Here is a 19,610-nt window from a genome sequence, read left to right on the forward strand (position 1 = left end):
ACAATAATTTAGCTTAACTAGTAAAGAATGTCTGCCTTGAGAATTGTGGTCTTTCAAGATCTATGTATGGGATCAAATTGACAACAGCAACTCGAAAGATTAGATAGGAACCTTAGGGGGCAGTGACTTTATGTTAATGGGAGAGGAACCATTTGGAAAAGGATGGTGAGAATCATTGCACAACTCAAAGAATATAATCAATGTTGCTGAATTGTACATGTAGAAATTGTTGAATTGGTGTATGTTTTGTTTTATATATTCTCAACAACAACAAAAATAAAATAAATTATGTATGTATATTGAGGATAATTTTTTTTTTTTCACAGAGGTACCTTTCTGGCCTGTTTTTGACTTTCCTTCCTGTACAATCCAGATGTCTGCTTTTCCAACAGCAGGGGTGAGTTTGGGTGGTAGCTTTCAGTTAAGCAAGCAAATACAAGTCACCTGAATGTAAGATGTTGGTAACATGCCTTTATTAGTAAACAAGAGCTGCAAAATTATAAGAATGAAGTTTGCACAGGGAGTTTGCACTGTTGTTCAATTTCATTTTTCACTATTCTGACAGTTTCTTGAATAGGTTTTCAAGTCTAGGTACAAAACTCTTTTGGTTCTCCCTGAGTCTTCAGTCCTGAATCTGCAATTATGGAATAAGGATTTAATGAAAAACAGCAGCTTAAACTTTCTAAACATTAAGGTTGTGTTTTTTTTAACCTCTAAAATAGGAATGATAATAGAACCAACTTCATAAGATTACTGTAAAAATTCAGTGAGATGATGCACATACAGCAATTGACAAAGTCATCACATAGTTGATGCTCAGTAAATGGTACCTATTAGTAATATTATTTGCACACAAAGCAGCCTACATTATTTTTTCAAAGTTTACCTTTTTTTTTAAATAATTTTTTTATTGTGTCTCAATGAAGTTTCCCATTCAACAATTTCTGTACAAGCTGTTCAGTGACACTGGTTACATTCTTCACAATGCATGAACATTCTCATTATTTCCATTCTGGTTGTTCCATTTTCATTAATCTAGTTTCCCTGTCCCCTTACCTTCTCATCTTTGTTTTAAAGTAATTGTTGACTGTTGATTTTTTTAAAGGAGCACAGTACTCACGGGTGATATTCTTTATTTTGTGAGCCAACAACACCTTTAGCTAAAAGGTGACCTCAGGGGCTAGTTTTGGTTTAATGTTTGAACTATGTCAGGCCAATAGTCTCAGGAGTCCTCCAGTCTCAACTGGTCCAGTAAGTCTGGAGTTTTTAAGAATTTAAGGTGGTATTCCACATTTGTCTCCCATTCTACCAGGCTCTTTCTCCCATTCTATCAGGAGGCAGCCTACATTTTTAAAAGTAACATTTTTTTTGACTACAAAAGCAATACCCACTTGTGGGAGTTTGGGGAAAACTGAAAAATAAAACACCAGTCAGACAGATGGAGATCAAAATGTCAGCTTTATTACCGGTGAAGCTGAACTGAACAATGTGGCTTAGTTCTGCAGTTAAATGGTCTTACTAGTGCCGTCCCTCCCCAAGTCTAGTCCCTGACTTGGATCTGTGGAGCAGACATTATTGGTGATAGGAAGGTGGCAGGGAGAATGACTACCAAGTCCCTCAAGCTTTTTAATGAATTAGTCCGTGTTATGGATTGAACTGTGTCCCCCAAAAATGTGTGTCAACTTGGCTAGGCCATGATTCCCAGTATTGTGTGGTTGTCCACCATTTTGTGATCTGATCTCATTATCCTATGTGTTGTAAATCCTAACCTCTATGATGTTAATGATGCAGGATTAGAGGCAGTTATGTTAATGAGGGAGGACTCAATCTACAGGATTAAGTTGTATCTTGAGTCAATCTCTTTTGAGATATAAAAGAGAGAATCAAGCAGACTGGAGAGGGACCTCATGCCACCAAGAAAGAAGCGCTGGGAACGGATTGCAACCTTTGGACCCAGGGTTCCTGTGCTGAGAAGCTCCTAGACCAGGGGAAGATTGATGACAAGGACCTTCTCCCAGAACCGACAGAGACAGAAAGCCTTCCTCTGGAGCTGGCACCGTGAATTCAGACTTCTAGCCTCCTAGACTGTGAGAGAATAAATTTCTTTTTGTTAAAGCCATCCACTTGTGGTACTTCTGTTACAGCAGCACTAGATAAGTAAGACAGTCCCATTCAGTCAAAAAGCATGGATCAAGGAATTGTATACTCTTTCCACCCTCCAATAGGGTATCTTACTCCTCCACCTACCCTGATGAGGCAGAGAGGCTAGGAAGTTATCCCAGTCTGGTGGAAGTTTCCTCATAGAAAAGTAAGGCCAAGGAATGATTGTTCCTCCTAATAATGTTTATAATATAAAAATGTAAAAATACAGTAAAGACCAAGAAGAAGTATTAATTATCTATAATCCAACACTATTTGTTTTACATTTTTATATTTTTATATATTCCCATTTCCGTGTGTGTATATGTACATATGTAAACATGTATATATATGTATGTATATGTATATATATTAAATATGTAGCCTTCCATAATGTCCCCTTAAGGGGCTGCATAGAGTTACCTAGGCTAATGAAGTATCATAGACCCTTTAGTAATACAAACATTATGTAAGATTAGCAAAGACTCCTAGAGTACTTAAACAAGTCACTGAGCCCTGATGTGGCAGATGTCATAAGTGTATGATTCTGAAACCCGAAGCATAATCTAAAGCAAGAGGACTAAAGCCTCCTGTATATTCATGTCAGAATTCAATATATTTGAAGTCTAGATCTCACATAGACAAAATCTAGGAATAAAGCAACCCACACTTATTATTCATCCTAGTCCTAAACGTTCAATTCTTTCGCACCCTACGTCCTCATTGTAAGAGGCTTTCAGGGTTCCCATTCCAGTGGAAGAATGAAAGAGGGAGGCAGTGAACTCTGAGATATGTACAAACACTCCAAGGCCCTGTTCCCAAACCCAGAAAAATAAGTAAAATATTTCTGAGGGCATTTATATGAAAATATCTTTCTCTTATGTGTCCCTGGGTGATGCAAATGGTTAATGTGTTCACTTGCTAACTGAAAGGTTGGCAGTTCCAGTTCATCCAAAGACACCTGTAAGAAAGGCTTGGCAATTTACTTCTGAAAAAACAGCCATTGAAAAACCTATGGAGCACATTTCTACTCAGACACACATTCGGTTGCCCTGAGTCAGAGTCGACTCATTGGCAACTATTTTTTTTTTTTTTTTTTTGGTATTTTTACCCTAATAACAACACCTGAAAAAGCTAGGTTAATAAACAAACACAGAAACCAAAAACACGTTATGATTTCCCTATGAATATAGATGTAGAAAAAGATCTTAAGAAAACTACCAGCAAGTCAAAGACTGCATTATATTAAATGACTAAGTTGAGTTTATTCCAGAAATGCAGGAATGTTTTAATGTTACTATAATTTACCTTATCAGAAAGTCAAAGGAAGAAAACCCTATGATCATCTCAACAGATGCCCGAAAGTTCTTTGATAAAATTCAAGATCACTTTTTGTTAAAACTAAACTAAATTTAAAATCCTTAGTAAACTAGGATTGGAAGGATGCTTCCTTGACATGGTAAAGAATATCTGTCCTAGAAAATACCGTTATCATAGTTAATGGTAAACCAATTCGGTTAAAAAAAAAATCAAAGGTACCTGTTATTAGCCATATTATCTATTATCTGTAGTTCTAGTATAGGGTCGCTGTAAGTCAGAATTGACTCAACGGCAACGGGGTTTTTTTTTTTTTTTTGGTAGTTCTAGTTGATGCAATAAAAAAAGAAAAAAAATGAGGTATAACTCTCAAAAAAGAAAATTGATCATAGATGATGACAATTTACTTAGAAAAAAAGCAAAGGAATCCATTTTAAAATGATTAGAAATAAACAGTGAATACGTTTACATGGCCAGTCTATTGATTCATTCAACAAATATTTATGGAGTGTCTACTATGTGCTAGACATTGTATATACAGTGGTGATCAAGATAAATAAGATCTTGCCCTGGAGAACATTACATTCTAATGAACAGAGACAAAAAATAATAAACAAATAACAAATTTGGACTGTGATAAGTGCTATGAACCAAATTAAAGAGGGTGATGAGTGGGTGCAGTGGAGGGGTGGCCTGACCCAAGTGAGAGTGGTCAGGGAAGATTCTAGTGAGGTACCATTTGAGCTGAGACCTGTAGGATGAACTAGACATGTGAAAAACTGGGGAAATAAACGTACAAATGTCCTCAATGTGTCTTACGTTGGAATAAAATATGGGTAAAAATGAATTTACGTGCTGTTTATAAAATGTTTTGAACCTATGTCATTGTCATGCAAGAAATAATCCATTGTGTTCCCTGTCCCAGATAATGTGGCCTAGTGGTTAAGGGCATTAGTACTTGTTCAACCTGCTACGTGTCAGGCCCTATACCAGGTGCTGGAAACACGGAAGTACAAAGTCTCTGCCTTCGTGAAGTATGCATTCCCCAGGGAAGAGACAGATAATTCATAAGTAAATAAATGATTTACAAACTGTGATAAGCGCTATGAGGAAAATTAACAGGATGACGTGAGAGAAAGTAATTTTGGGGAAGAGCGGATTACCTTACATGAGGTGGTCAGGAAGCCCACGATAAGGTGACATGTAAGTAGAGACCCGAAGGATGACAATGATCTATCCAGGAGAAGGGTTTTCCAAGCAAAGGCAAGTGCAGATACTCTGAGGCAGGAGAGAGACTGGCATGCTCTGGGCTGATGTTGCTGGACCATGGTAAATACAGAAGAGAGATGTAAAAGGAGGTTGGAGAAGTAAGCATGGACCTGATAACATAAGGCATGTTAAGCCAAGGCAAGGGAGTTTAGATCTTATCTTAGGGCATGGGCTTAAGAGTCAGGAGTCCTGAGTTCAGCTTCCGGCTACACAATTTACTAACTCTGTGACCTTGGGCAATTATTTCACCTCCTCATTTGTGAAATGAGGGTACTAATAATACCCGCCTCATAAGGTTGCTGAGTTAAATGAGATAATGTATGTGAAGTGCTTAGCACATAATAAGCCCCCATGAAATAATATATGGATAAGACATAGACAAAGAAAGAATGTGTGTGAGAGAGAGAAACCCAGCCAGGGTGGCTGGTTGGATTCTGCCTAGTTTTCTCCTCACACTTGGCCAGCTTCCAGGGTAAGAAAGGACTTCCAGATGACTTGACTTCTCTCCCTGCCTCCAGTCTGAAGGGAATCTTGCTTTTGGGCAGAATGCACCTCAAATCATTTGTCACTTAAGGATTAAAATTGTTTTTAACTGAAAATATAGCATGGTGACATCAAAGACAATTTTGATAAAAGAAAAAGATATTTATAATCATACCACCCTAATTCAAGGATTATTTCCATATTTGAATATTATCCTTGAAGTTTTTGTCCGCGTGTATATGTATACACACACACACACACACACACACACACACACACACACATCCACAAACATATATATATGGGTCCCTGGTGGTGCAGTGGTTAAGCGTTTGGCTGCTAACCAAAAGATTGGCAGTTCAAATCCACCAGTTGCTCCTTGGAAATGCTATGGGGCAGTTCTACTCTCCATATATGTATGTATATTTATATTTTTATAATCATAATTATATATATGTGTATAATACATACACATATACATAACACAATTGTAATCACAGTGCATCTTTTGATAAAGGTTTTGTAATATTTCTGCTGAAGGACCTCTGTAAAGGAAGATTTCACAATCTAGCTGGGTAAAAAAAAAGTCTGGGTGAAAAAAAGGCTCTTTAAGAACTCTAAAGTGTTCTGCAGAGATAAGATTATCGATGCCTTCTGTATTACGTAGGTAACTGGTTCTGGCCTTTTGCAGTATTCACTCTTAGAAAATTCTTCCTTACGGCAATTTTGTCTACTTCCATTGTGTTGCTTTTCTTTTTAGAAGAGAGTGTGCTTTCGATTAACTACCCATGTGTGCACATCAAGTAACACCTGGCAAAGAAATCTTTTTTGTTGTTGAGGAATCTTCTTGTCAGTAAAGAAAGCAGTGAGAACATCCACTGGGAAGAAGACTGTAATAACTACTGCCAGCCTGAGGGAAGGAATGCCAGGCCTGCTTTCAGTAGAAGATTTAAAAAAAAAACTCTCAGTAACTCACTTCTTCAGAATCAAAGGCTTATTTTGGTTTGCTTTGGTAATACTAATTCACTGAATTTGATTTTACTCTTAGAGGCTGGGGAATTGCCATCTGGGTAACTTGGAATGTACAAGGGAGGTAAGAAGAGAAGACACTTCCCCGTACTTCCCTTCTATATCGCATGGAGAGTGGGGAAAGGGAGACAGAAAGAGTGAAAGAAAATTGTAATATAGAAGACAAACTCAGCTTCTCCCAAGCTTCAAAGAAATGTTTGCTCAGAATGAAAGGAGCACGACTGAAATTTGTATTTTCCTTTTCCCATTCACAGCCTCAACACTGGTACAAGAGAGCCTCATTGCAACTTTTGATTTGCTGAGCCATTATCGCTCATTAATGTATCACTTACGTCAAGTCAAGCAGTGGTTCAGACTAAACAAAAGTTTTTTTTTTCCTTCTGTGAATTTTGAAGAGAGTTTATTAATACATTTGAATTTTTTCTTTATGATTCAAAAACCTGGGTTTTAAGCTACATAAAATTGACATTTATTTAATGTGATTGCAAGATCATAGTTCTTCAAAACTTGTTTTGTGGCTTAAGTAGACACATTTCCATTTTCTAAATAGAATTTGGTAATTTTATTTCTTGTTTCTGAACTCATTATCAGGACCAAGCTAGTATCTGGTTGGAAGACTTTAAGTAGAACTAACTAATCAAGGTCTCCCAAACTTAACCTCCTTAATTTCCATGTATTCTAAGTACTTTTTGGTCCTTCATTTTCTTTACTAGTTATTTTTCCTAATATGTGTGGCACACTGAATTTTTTCCCTAGTTATATTTGTTTGTATAATGACAAGTACAATGTTATTAAGTGCCTTCAAACAGGATATTGACATATAAGCTTCTAAATATGAGCAGTTGAAAGAAGGCATATGAAGCCTGGATTTACTGAGGAAAGTTGTTGCTGTGCCTTGAGAAGCATATTAACTCCTCTAGCTGAGCCCTTGGATCAGCAAAAATCGTCTACAATAGAGGGGCTTCCTGCAGCTAATAGAATATTCTTGCTGAAGGTAAAAATATGCCATGTATGCTTGTTGTCCCTGAGTTAGACTATCTAACAAGTATTATTTGAGCAGAAAGTCTACTCTCTGGGAATAAACTCTAAAAAAAACCCAGTTATTGTTAGTCAGTCTTGACTCATGGAGAGCTCATGTATGTCAGAGTAGAACTGTGCTACATAGGGTTTTTAATGGCTGATTTTTCGGAAGTAGATAACCAGCCTTTCTTCTGAAGCGCCTCTGGATGGACTTGAACCTCCAACCTTTTGGATAGCAGGCCAGCATGTTAACTGTTTGCACCACCCAGAGACTCCAGAGTAACTTCTAGGTCTTGCTAAATCCTATTAAACTAATTATTGTGTAGATGAAAATACACCAGTGCTCTGATTAACTCTATGGTATAATACCAATACTCACATGATGGTATGTATCATGTTAGATGATCATCTGGTTAGGGAGTTTATTACATAGACAAATATTTTAATTAATAGCATACTTCAAATAATGGTCACAAGGGAAAAAATGCACTTAACATAAAAAAATGCATACTAGGAATAGTAATGCCCAAGACTGACTAAGAAATGGTCATGTAAATTTAAACCACAATAGGCACAATCCAAGCTTATAAACCATTTATATAATAACAGATTCCCTTCTACTTCTGGATCCTTTTTGTTAAAACCTTAAGTACTGGAATTCAATCAACATTTTTTTCCCCAAGCTGTACTCTTCAAGTGTAAAGGGTTATCACAGTCTCAAGCGTTTAAATATAACGAACAGCAAAAGCTATGGAAACTTTAATCTTATTCTCTTAGGTGTAAATATTTGAATACAAAATGATAGATTCTTTACATCTCTTTTCTATTTGTTTTTAAGGCTGGTCCAACTGTAATGACACAGTAACCATTGAGACTGCTTCCTCTCCTGGCTTATCAAATTGCCATGGCTGTATCACTCACTTGAACTACTACCTCTTGCATCCTGCATCCATTTCCAGTGCATCCATGCATTCATTCAAACTGGGTTATTTTAATTAATTCACTTAGGGTTATTTTTACTCATTCATTCGAAAATATTTACTGTATAACAATAGACATATATACCAATGGAGTAGAATTGAAAGTTCAGAAATGAACCCATATATCTATGGTCAACTGATTTTCAAAAAGGGTGCTAAGTCCATTCAACGGGGAAGGAAAACTCTCTTCAATAAATGGTGCTGGAAAAATTGGACTTCCACATATGGAAGAATGAATCAGGGTCTATGCCTCATACCACACACACACACACACACACACACACACACACACACAATTCAAATTGATGAAGGACCTAAATATGAAAACCCAAACCATAAAATTCTTAGAAGAAAATGTAAAGACAAGGTTGTGGGACCTAGTATTTACTGATACATTATCAGATATGACAACAAAAGCTCCAGCAGCAAAAGACAAAATAGATAAATGAAATTACACAAAAATTAAATACTTTTGTACATCAAAGGACTTTACCAACAAAGTGAAAACATAACCTACAGACTGGGAGAAAATTTTTGGGAGCCATATATCGGATAAGGGCTTAATATCCAAAAACTATATATAAAACTTCTACAATTTAACAACAAAAAGACAACCCAATCAAAAAATTGGCAAAGGACTTGAACAGATGGTTCACCAAAGAGAATATCTGAGTGGTCAAGAAGCACATGAAAAGACGTTCATTATCATTAGCCATGACCAAAAAAAACCAAACCTGCTGCCGTTGACTTGATTCTGACACAAGGAGACCCTATAGGACAGAGTAGAACTGCCCCATAGGGTTTCCAAGGAGCAGCTGTTGGATTCGAACTGCCAGCCTTTCGGTTAGTAGCTGAGCTCTTAACCACTGCACCACCAGAGCTCCTCATCTGCCATTAAGAAGATGCTAAGCAAAACCACAATGAGATATCAGCTCACCTCCATTAGAATGGCCATGCCTAGTGATCAAAAAACAAAAACAACAACAACAAAAAAAAAGGAAAACAACAAGTGTTGGCAAGGTTGCTGATGGGAATGTAAAATGGTGCAGCCACTGTGTAAAATGGTTTGACAATTCCTCAAAAAGTTGAACACAGAACTACCAGAAGACCCAGCAATCCCAATCCTAGGAACATACCCAAAAGAAATGAAGGCAGGAATGCAAACAGAAACTTGTACATCAACGTTCATTGTAGCACTTTTCACAATAGCCAAAAGGTGCAAACAACTGAAGTGTCCATCAACAGATGAAGAGATAAACAAAATGTGGTATATACACACAATGGAATATTACGCAGCCAAGAAGAGAAATGAAGTTCTGATGCAAGCCACAACATGGATAAACCCTGAAAACATTCTGCCAAGTGAAATAAGTCAGTTGCAAAAAGACAAATACTTTGTGATCTCACATAAAGTAAGCAAATATATAGAAACCAAATATTATTAATTGTCACCAAGGTGGGAAGGGGAAAAGGGAAGTTTCTGTTTGGGGGGCGTTGAGTTTATGTTCATGGTAGAATACTTTGGAAAAGAATAGTGATAATGGTGGCACAGTATGAAAAATGTAATCAATGTCATTGAATTGTAAATATGGAAGGAGCTGTATTGGTAAATGTTTTGGTGTGTATATTTTTGCCATAAGAAATTTTTTTTTTTTTTAAATTGTGCTTTTGGTGAAAGTTTGCAGCTTAAGTTAATTTCTCATACAAAAATTTATACACAAATTGTTATGTGACGTTAGCTGCATTCCCTATAATGTGAAAGCACACTTTTGCTTTCCACCCCGGGTTTCTTGTGTCCATTCAATCAGTTCCTGTCCCTTCCTGCCTTCTTATCCTGCCATGTGCCAGGTACTGTTCTAGGACTGTTCTTTACCTCTCTAATTTCTCTTTTTAGTTTAATTTCCTACAGATTCCTGCCTTTGTCATTTAAAGCAGTTATTTGCCCCCATCTCCTACACTTCTCTTTTTGAAGAGTGTACTCTGTATAGATGTATGTTATCCAGCAGTCTTCTAGAAAGGCAGATTAGATTACCTAAATCAGAGGGGTTTTGTCTTGTGTAACTGACCATTTTCCTTGGACTCTCACATCACTAAAACTGTCTTTAACGTAAAGTTACTTAGAAGGGGTCGATGTTGTTGTTGTTGTGTGCTGTCGGGTGATTCTGACTCATAGCGACCCTATAGGACAGAACAGAACTGCCCCATAGGGTTTCCAATGAGCAGCTAGTGGATTCGAACTGCCGACCTTTTGGTTGGCAGCCTGAGCTCTTAACCACTTTGCCACCAGGGCTCCAGTAAGGGGTCAATAGAATGAGAAAATAAAATAGAAACCCAAGCCTTACAGCAAATACTGGGCAGGTCTTATGTAATTTCCCAGGTTGGTTTAAAAATCATATTTCACTATTTTTGTCCATGGTGATAAAATTATAAACCTATCCACCTCCACCCCAGTAGTCAAGAGAATAGTCCAAACATAAACTCAATGTATCAAGCATAATGCCATTATTAACTCAATCTTCTCGAAATCTGAAGCTTAAGTTTAGTTAAGCAGGACAGCATTAAGCCAAAGAAACTGCAAATACTTTCAAAGCACAGCCACTCTGTTCTGATTTATAGCCTGTTTGCTCCACATGACTTTGAATGTTGGAAAAAATAGGATCTCCACCTTCAGATGGAGAGCAGTTCCTAATAACCACCTAATAACCATAAGTAGCAAGACTTCCTTATGGATTGACCCAGAGGAAAGAAAAGCTGTTTCTAGGAGGAGCAAGCGCAGATTTCAGACATGTCAAGGTAAAGATGGTTGGGAGTCTGGAATATTGTTGGGGAAGCATCATAGGCTGTTATTTTGTTGTTGTTGGCTAGGGCTATTATATATAAGTAAAAATACACTGGAGATGTATCTGGTGGTCCAGGGTAGAAAAGAGGATGTTCTGAGGGTCCTTGACCTGTTTTTTTGGAGGTAGAGAGTTATTTTTGCTATATTTAATTGGGGGGGGGGGATGCTGAATGTTTATGCTCATTAAACAAACCTATTTTCCTTTTGCGATTCCCTGGGTGGTGAAAAAGATTAATGAGTTCAGCTGCTAACCAAAAGGTTGGAAGTTCAAATCTATCCAGAGGCACCTTGGACAAAAGGCCTGGCAACCTACTTCCAAAAAATCAGCCATTGAAAACCCTATGGAGCACAGTTCTACTCTCACATACATGGGATTGACATGAGTCAGAATTGACTTGACAGCAACTGGTTATTTGTTGGTATTTTCATTTCAATTCATCCTCTCATTATCCTACCCAACTTCTTGGTATTTTCTGTATTTATTTCATGTACATTATTATTGCAAATTAGATCTCAGAGAGAAGATTTTCCTACTGAGGAGGTCTGGACTCCAACCCCTTATCTATAAGCAAGTGGCCTGGTTTATAGACAGCAGGACAAGATGGCCACGGGAATATTGAGAAGATGTCTTTTAAAGAAAAGAATGTTGAAAAAAAGTGGTCAGAAAAGTAATTTGGATGTAGACATGGAGGCCAATGAGAATGCCAATACCTGAGGTTCCTGAGACCCCAAGTACAAAGGGAGGAAGGGAACACAAGAAGTCTCCACCACCAGTGGGCAAGGAGAAAATTCAGGTCATGAAGGCCAAATCGGGTTTTGGCTAAAGGAGGAAGGAACACTCATAGTCTGTAAATGTATGGGAAATATTGATAATAGGGGATTTGTAGGTTATATTATAATAAATAGACTAGGGAAAGAGGGTTGAGTTGAACGGAGCTGTGTTGGATGAGACTAACTTGTAAAGATGACAGTGGACAGGATGGACATTCCTCAGAAGCAAGATCACAATGACTGAGAGAGGAGTCTCAGGCAGTAGAAAAAATTTTCTAGAAGAGTTTCAAATCAATCATCACCAAAGTTCCAGACAAACAGTGGTGGGACAGTGAAGCATCTTGAAAGGGTGCTTCAAGGTAGAGAACATTTCACTGCTAATGAATTTTAACCATTGTTTCCAAAAAGAACTGGTCACAAAAGCAGTGACCTTGCTGCTTGGGTTCTCATCCTGCAAAGACTCAGTGTCTGAGCAGCACTGGCTTGAGGTTTGCAAGCGAAAGTAATGGGAAATAGCTGCCTAGGTGGAGTATACGAGGAGATGTTCTTCTTATGAAATTTAGACTTCATATTAGAACAGTGATCTCAACTGATGGTGAATTTTGCCCCCACAGGACATTTGGCGAAGTCTGAGGACGTTTTTAATTGTCTGGCTCTGGTAGACTCCAGAGATGCTATTAATTACCCAGTAACAAAGAAGTGTAGGTTCTAAAGTGTCAATAGTTCCCAGGTTGAGAAACCCTGTATTTGAGTGATATAGATTCAGAGAACCCGGACTCTGAGACATGTTCCAGTCATTGCAAACTCTCGTCCTTTGAAAAGCTACGCAGCTTCTCTGATGGATTAAAGTCACTTGTCATGCCCACTGTACAGTGGACATTTATGATAATGAATCATTCCGAAACGTATGGAGAGAAATACAAAGGTAATAATTCACCATCAGAAGCAGCAACTGACAATCCTTTCCCACCCAATCCTGTGCCGCTGCTCCTTCCCAGGCCCTCAGCAGGATTGCAGCAGCCTCTTTGCTGGCCTCCCAGGCTCCAGTCTAAGCCCTTTCTAATCCATTGCTTGAAATGGAAACTAGCCTTGTTTTCCTGAAATATTGTTTTCAACATATGACTTCTCTGATCAGGAATCTGTGAGGTCTCACTATCACCTTCTACACAAATTCCCCAAATGGTCTCAATCTAAATCCCCACCATGATCTGACCCCATTAAATCCCTCCATATCTACTTTCCACCAGTTCCTGGCATCTGCTCTCCTGTCTTTGCTAAGACTCTTTCCCTGCCTTTTGCTCCCAAATATTTCCACTCTACTTATCTAAATCCTGCTCATCCTAAGGCTCAGTGCAGCTTTACTTCCTTTATAAAGCCCTTTGTAGCTGTTCCAACCCAACTGCCCAACTTTTTCAAAAGCTTACTGTACCTCTTAATCAGTCCGACACAATTAAATACTAAATTATTCACTAACTTTTTCATATATTTTTATTTTTGATTCTCTAATGAGATAGTAAAATCCTTGCATTTAAGTCTTTTAAAGGCAGGAAGAGTTGTATACTAAAGACTCGGCTCAAGACTCACCTTGTGTATATTACAAGCCTTTCTCTCCCCCTTCCTCTGTGATTCATACAGCTTTACTACACCTTCCCTCAAACTTCATTCTACCCACACAGTCCTTTATCATAACATCTAGAACTCTTGACTGGATATTGTGTTTATATGCCTCTCTCACCCAGCTAGACAGTAAGTTCTGAAACAGGAATCATATCTTAATTATTTTTATTTTATTAAACTCATACATTCTGCTCCAGGTTTAATTTTTTCAAATTACTTATATATTTTTGAAATTTATAAACTGTTGGGAGCATTTCCATTTACTCTCACAGACTACAAGGACCTTAAATGACAAGCTTTTCATCACAGCCACCTAAGAGTCATCAAATTGAGGCTCAAGAGAAATAGGAGAGATTAGGAGGTCTAAAAATAGAGGCTCTTCTCAGGAAATCCTTTGAAATCTGAATCTGAGAATGAACAGCAGCACATCAGCTATTCCAGCCGATAGACTGCTACAACACAAATGTAAAACATCACTAACGAAATTATCACTATCCAATGTAATATGTTAGAAAAGGGGAGGAAAAGCCTCATTTCTGTTTGCTTCCTTTATCAGCTTCTTGTCACCCATACGTCCTGGAGTACAGGAAGAACTGAAAGATAGAATTCTAGAATTTCATACTAGTAATAATTTAACATTGGGAAAATAAGAATTATTTTTTAAACCTACTTAGGCATATATTTCATAAATGTCTTACGGTTTTAGTAGGGGGAGAGTATGAAGTCAGCTGGAAAAGAACTCATCATAATTTGTCCTCATTCAATGCAAAAATACCCTCAAAACATTCTTGTTTCTACATATGACTGTCAGAGCACCAAACAATTGGAAACCATGTAATTGCTGGTACTTACATCTGGGCAGCTGGACATGATGGTATGACTGGTATGGTGGCTCTAGAATGTGCTAACAGTTGTCTGAATTTTGTTTAGCTCATATATATATCCTCTTCTAATTTGCATACATAATTACCTAAATACCAAGCAATTACCCACTTTCCTCATATGGTGATTTGTGCATATGAGGAATCCCTAACTACTAATATTCTGGATATAGAGGAAGTTTCAAATACACTACTGTTAAACTTAGCTTATCTTAAATCTCCTGTTTCATGTCACACTGGAGAATACACATTTGCTAGGTACAGAGAAGTCCAGAGATGTTTCTCTCCCTTTCCTTCCTTTTATTAGTTAACCTGATCTTTAGACCACTTGTCTATCAATTTGTCACTGTGGTGGCTTGCATGTTGCTGTGATGCTGGAAGCTATGCCACTGGTATTTCAAATACCAGCAGGATCATCCATGGTGGACAGGTTTCAGCGGAGCTTCCAGACTAAGACAAACTAGGAAGGACCTGACAATCTACTTCTAAAAAAATTGGCCAGTAAGAACCTTATGAATAGTGGCAGAACATTGTTTGATATAATGCCAGAAGATAAGCCCCTCAGGATGAAAGGCACTCAAAAGACAAATGGGGAAGAGCTGCCTCCTCAAAGCAGAGTCAACCTCAATGACATGGATGGAGTCAAGATTTCGATACCTTCATTTGGTGATGTGGCACTACTCAAAATGAGAAGAAATAGCTGCAAACATCCATTAATAATCAGATATGGAATGTACAAAGTATGAATCTAGAAAAATAGGAAGCTGTCAAAAATGAAAAGCAATGCTTGAAGATCAATTTCCTAGGCAATCAGTGAGGGGAAATGGACTAGTATTGGTCATTTTGAATAGGACAATCATACGGTCTACTATGCCAGAAATGACAAATTGAAGAGGTAACACGTTGCATTCATTGTCAAAAAGAACATTTCAAGATCTGTCCTGAAGTACAACACTGTCATTGATAGGATAATATCCATACGCCTTCAAGGAAGACCAGTTAATACAACCATTATTCAAATTTATGTACCAACCGCTAATATCAAAGATGAAGAAATTGAAGATTTTTTACCAATTTCTGCAGTCTGAAATTGATCAAACATGTAATCAAGATGCATTGATAATTACTGGTGTTTGGAATGCAAAAGTTGGAAACAAAGAAGGATCACTAGTTGGAAAAAATGGCCTTGGTAATAGAAATAATGCCGTAGATCACATGATAGAATTTTGCAATTTGAAATACCTTTTTCGACAACATAAATGGTGGCTGTACACGTGGACCTTGCCAGATGGAATACACAGGAATCAAATCAACTGCATCGGTGGAAAGAGAAGATGGAAAGGTCAATATCATCAGTCAGAACAAGGGCGGAGGCTGAATGTGGAAAAGAATGTCAGTTGCTCATATGCAAGTTCAAGTTGAAGCTGAAGAAAATTGAAATAAGTCCACGAGAGCCAAAGTATGACCTTGAGTATATCCCACCTGACTTTAAAGACTATCTCAAGAATAGATTTAATGCATTGAACATGAATGACCGAAGACCAGATGAGCTGTGGAATGACATCAATGACATTATACACAAAGAAAGCAAAAGGTCATTAAGAAGAAAGAAAAGACCAAAATGGATATCAGAAGAGACTCTGAAACTTGCTCTAGAACGTAGAGTAGCTGAAGTGAACAGAAAAAAAATGATGTTTGCAATAATAGGCTCAAACATAGCAACAATTGTGAGGATGGCGCACGACCAGGCAGTGTTTTGTTCTGTTGTACATAGGGTCGCTGTGAATTGGAACCGACTCATGTTTCCTGAAGCACCTTCCCAGCTGCTAGGAGAATTGGGCTGACACTTATCTTTGATGATATAGGTAAGTGACCAAGCAGGTATTGCAAAGACTTCTGTCTTAGAGGGGCTACTCTCTGCAGACCAAAGTTTCCTCCTCAATGTTTGTGTGTATTTGTGACAGAGAGAAAAGAAAAGAGGAGGGGAGGGGAGAGGAGGGGAGAAGAGGGGAAGAGGAGAGGACAGAAATAAAGAGAACACCTGGAGTTGAATGCTGATACAAGCTACTACTGTCCCTGAGAATTACTCCTGCCTGCATTAGTCCTCCACGCTAAGATTCCTTTTGGGTTCTTGGTATCTCATTATCCACGAACTCTGATAGCTGATATTTTCCTATTTAAGTGGTACTTAACCAGGGGCAATTTTGCTCCCCAGGGGACATCTGGCAATGTCTGGAGATATTTTTTGGGGGGAAGGGGGCTTGTCTTTTTTTTGTTTGTTTATTGTTGTAGTTTAAGTGAAAGTTTACATTTCAAGTTAGCCTCTCATACAACAATTTATACGTACATTGTTATGTGACCCTAACTGCTCTCCCTATACTGTGACAGCACGCTCCTCCTTCCCACCCCTGATTTCCTGTGCCCATTCAACCGGCTCCTGACCCTCTCTGCCTTCTCATTTCAGCTCCGGACAGAAGCTGCCCGTTTAGTCTCATGTATCCACCTGAGCTAATGGAGATATTTTTGATTGTCATGACTCAGTGCTGGGGTGGTGTGGGATGGTGGTGTGTAGAGGCCATCTTCCAACGCACAGGATAGTCTCCACAACAAAGAATTATTCGGTTCAAAATGTCAACAGGGCAAAGGTTGAGAAACTTGCCATATATGATATTGTCCTGCCTGGTCATTGTTCTCTTTCCTTCCAGCCCGGTACCCTATTGCGCTTTGATGGTGTTTTCTCTACATTTCCACCCTAAGCAGGTTTCTGGTTTGGTTAATCGCCTCAGGCTAGGTTTACCGTGGGACCTGCCTGAACAGTTAGGACAGATTATTGCGCTCACAAGAGAGTGTGTGGTTTCCTGGGAAGCTAGGGTATAAGAGAGGCCCAGCCTTGCACTGTTGCTTTGCTCCTCTGCAGAGAAGTCCAGAGATGTTTCTCTCCCTTTCCTTCCTTTTATTAGTTAACCTGATCTTTAGAACTTCCACTAGAAAACTGAGTGAAATAATAAAGCTCAGTGTTATCAGAGCTCTGTTGCCTTTTTTCTTCTAAAAATCTCAAGTAATTCTATTGTTATTTGTCATTTAACTTTGAAAGAGGTTATTAATAATTAATTAAAACATTAATAATTAATATTTTAATTAATCCACTTTCTCTGCCTTTTGCCTGGACTGACTTCCTAACGTAGCTACCTGAAATGACCACGCAGGTCATATGGCTGTGATGAGGCAAGTCACTCAGGAGAGCAGGGAAGTCACTCAGGAGAGCGGGGGAGTTGGAGAGCAGGAAAGGAACTGAGGGTCATACTGTGATGACCTTGGCACACCTTTATAAGGTAGGGATAATCACAGGGTTGTCATTTGTTAGTTTGTTTGTGGATGAATCTCCTATTTGGCAATACTTCCTTCAGACTTGCTATGCCAATCCTCAAATACAGCAGTAGAATACATAGGATTTTGAATAATTTAATTCAGTATTTATAAGCACCCTAGGAATATGGGGAGGAGTTACAGTCAGAAGTAGAATGGTGCACTTTCCCATTTCCCTGTATATAATGTTGCTGTTGTTGCTTGTCAGTCACCATCGAGTTGGCTGGCAACCCAAGTACAACAAAGCAACATGTTGCCAGATCATCGGTACGCTCAAGTCCATTGTTGTGGTCCCTGTATATTTTAAGTGCCTTTCAACCAGCGGGTTCACCTTCCAGCACTATATCAGATAATATTCCATGGCGATCCATTGAGTTTTCGTTGGCTAATTTTTGGAAGATTGCCAGGCCTTTCTTCATAATCTGTCTTAGTCTGAAAGCTCTGCTGAAGCCTGTTCACCATGGGTGACCCTGCTGGTATGTGAAAATACCAGTCACATAGCTTCCAGCATCAAAGCAACATGCAAGCCACCATGGTATATAACAAACTGACAGATGGGTGTAATATAACAGCTGCCATGTATTTACCTATTTATCTTACTAATCCTTTTTATGTATTTTCTTTTTAATCATCCTAGTAGTTCCACAAAATTAAGTATTATACAAATTTCACCATTCTAAGGTGTCCATTTTTTCACATTTAACATCTCTGAAATCAGGTTGCACTGTACAGTGGCTGATGTCTTAAACTACTGTCAACCAGGCAGTCGTCATGACAGTGTCACTGCTGGCTTGTAAGTGAACTTGGTTGTTACTCCTGATGATGTGAAAGTACCGGCATCAAAGCATGACATGGAAGAAAATCCTGGAGGCAGTAATGAAGGCTTCTTTTAAGAAATCAGCATCATCAATGCTCTTGATGGCATAGAGGCCAACAATGTGTAGAAAAATGAGACATCAATGACCCTGAGTCAAAAAGGGATTTAGAAGTCTCATTTTGTGAAATTTTAGAAATACATTAAGTAATTTGCTTAAATTTTTATTTTTGTCGATCCATCAGAGGGATATATGATAAAAATCTACCTAAATATATTTAAAAGAGCTCTTCCAGTAAGTGTGAAATAAAAATTCTGCATTATAAGAAAGCATTGTATCTAATTAGTAGTGTTCTTGTTTATTCATACTGGTACATGAAAGAATGACGAGTCTGACAATAAATGAAATACTAGGTTCAATGAAATATGGTATTATCTCTGTTTTGTTGATGAAGAAAATGGGCCTTGAAGATATTAAGTGTCTTGCCCAAGGTTACACAACTAATAAGTTGCAGAACTGTAACGTGGCCCTAAAACTCATTGCCACTGAGTCAATTCTGACTCATAGCAACCTAAAGGACAGAGTAGAACTGCCCCATAGGGTTTCCAAGGCTGTAAATCTTCATGGAAGCAGACTGCCACATCTTTCTCCCACAGAGCGGCTGGTGGATTTGAATCGTTAACCTTTCAGTTAGCAGCTGAGCACTTAACCACTGTGCCACCAGAGATCCATCAGGGCTCCCTACTGCTCTCAAATTTCAAAACCTAGGTTTATTTTCCACTGTATTGTACTGCTCCTATACTGAATCTTTCTTGAAAACCAAGACTTGTTAGCTTCTCCTCTAATATTTTGTGGTTCTAGAGCTAGAACACTATATTTTTATCTTCCTTAGTTCTTTTACAATGTGATGCATGAATTCAGTAAATTTACTAAATAACACTTCTGAATTCGTGGAAGCAAAATATGACTCTTTGCTCAAGGGACATCTAGTTCAACTGGCATAACACAGTTTATAAAGAAAATGTTCTGCATTCTACTTTGGTGAGTAGTGTTTGGGGTCTTAAAAGCTTGTGAGCGGCCATCT

This window comes from Trichechus manatus, unplaced genomic scaffold (genome assembly GCF_000243295.1).
Source record: "Trichechus manatus latirostris isolate Lorelei unplaced genomic scaffold, TriManLat1.0 scaffold00094, whole genome shotgun sequence".
Classification (NCBI taxonomy): domain Eukaryota; kingdom Metazoa; phylum Chordata; class Mammalia; order Sirenia; family Trichechidae; genus Trichechus; species Trichechus manatus.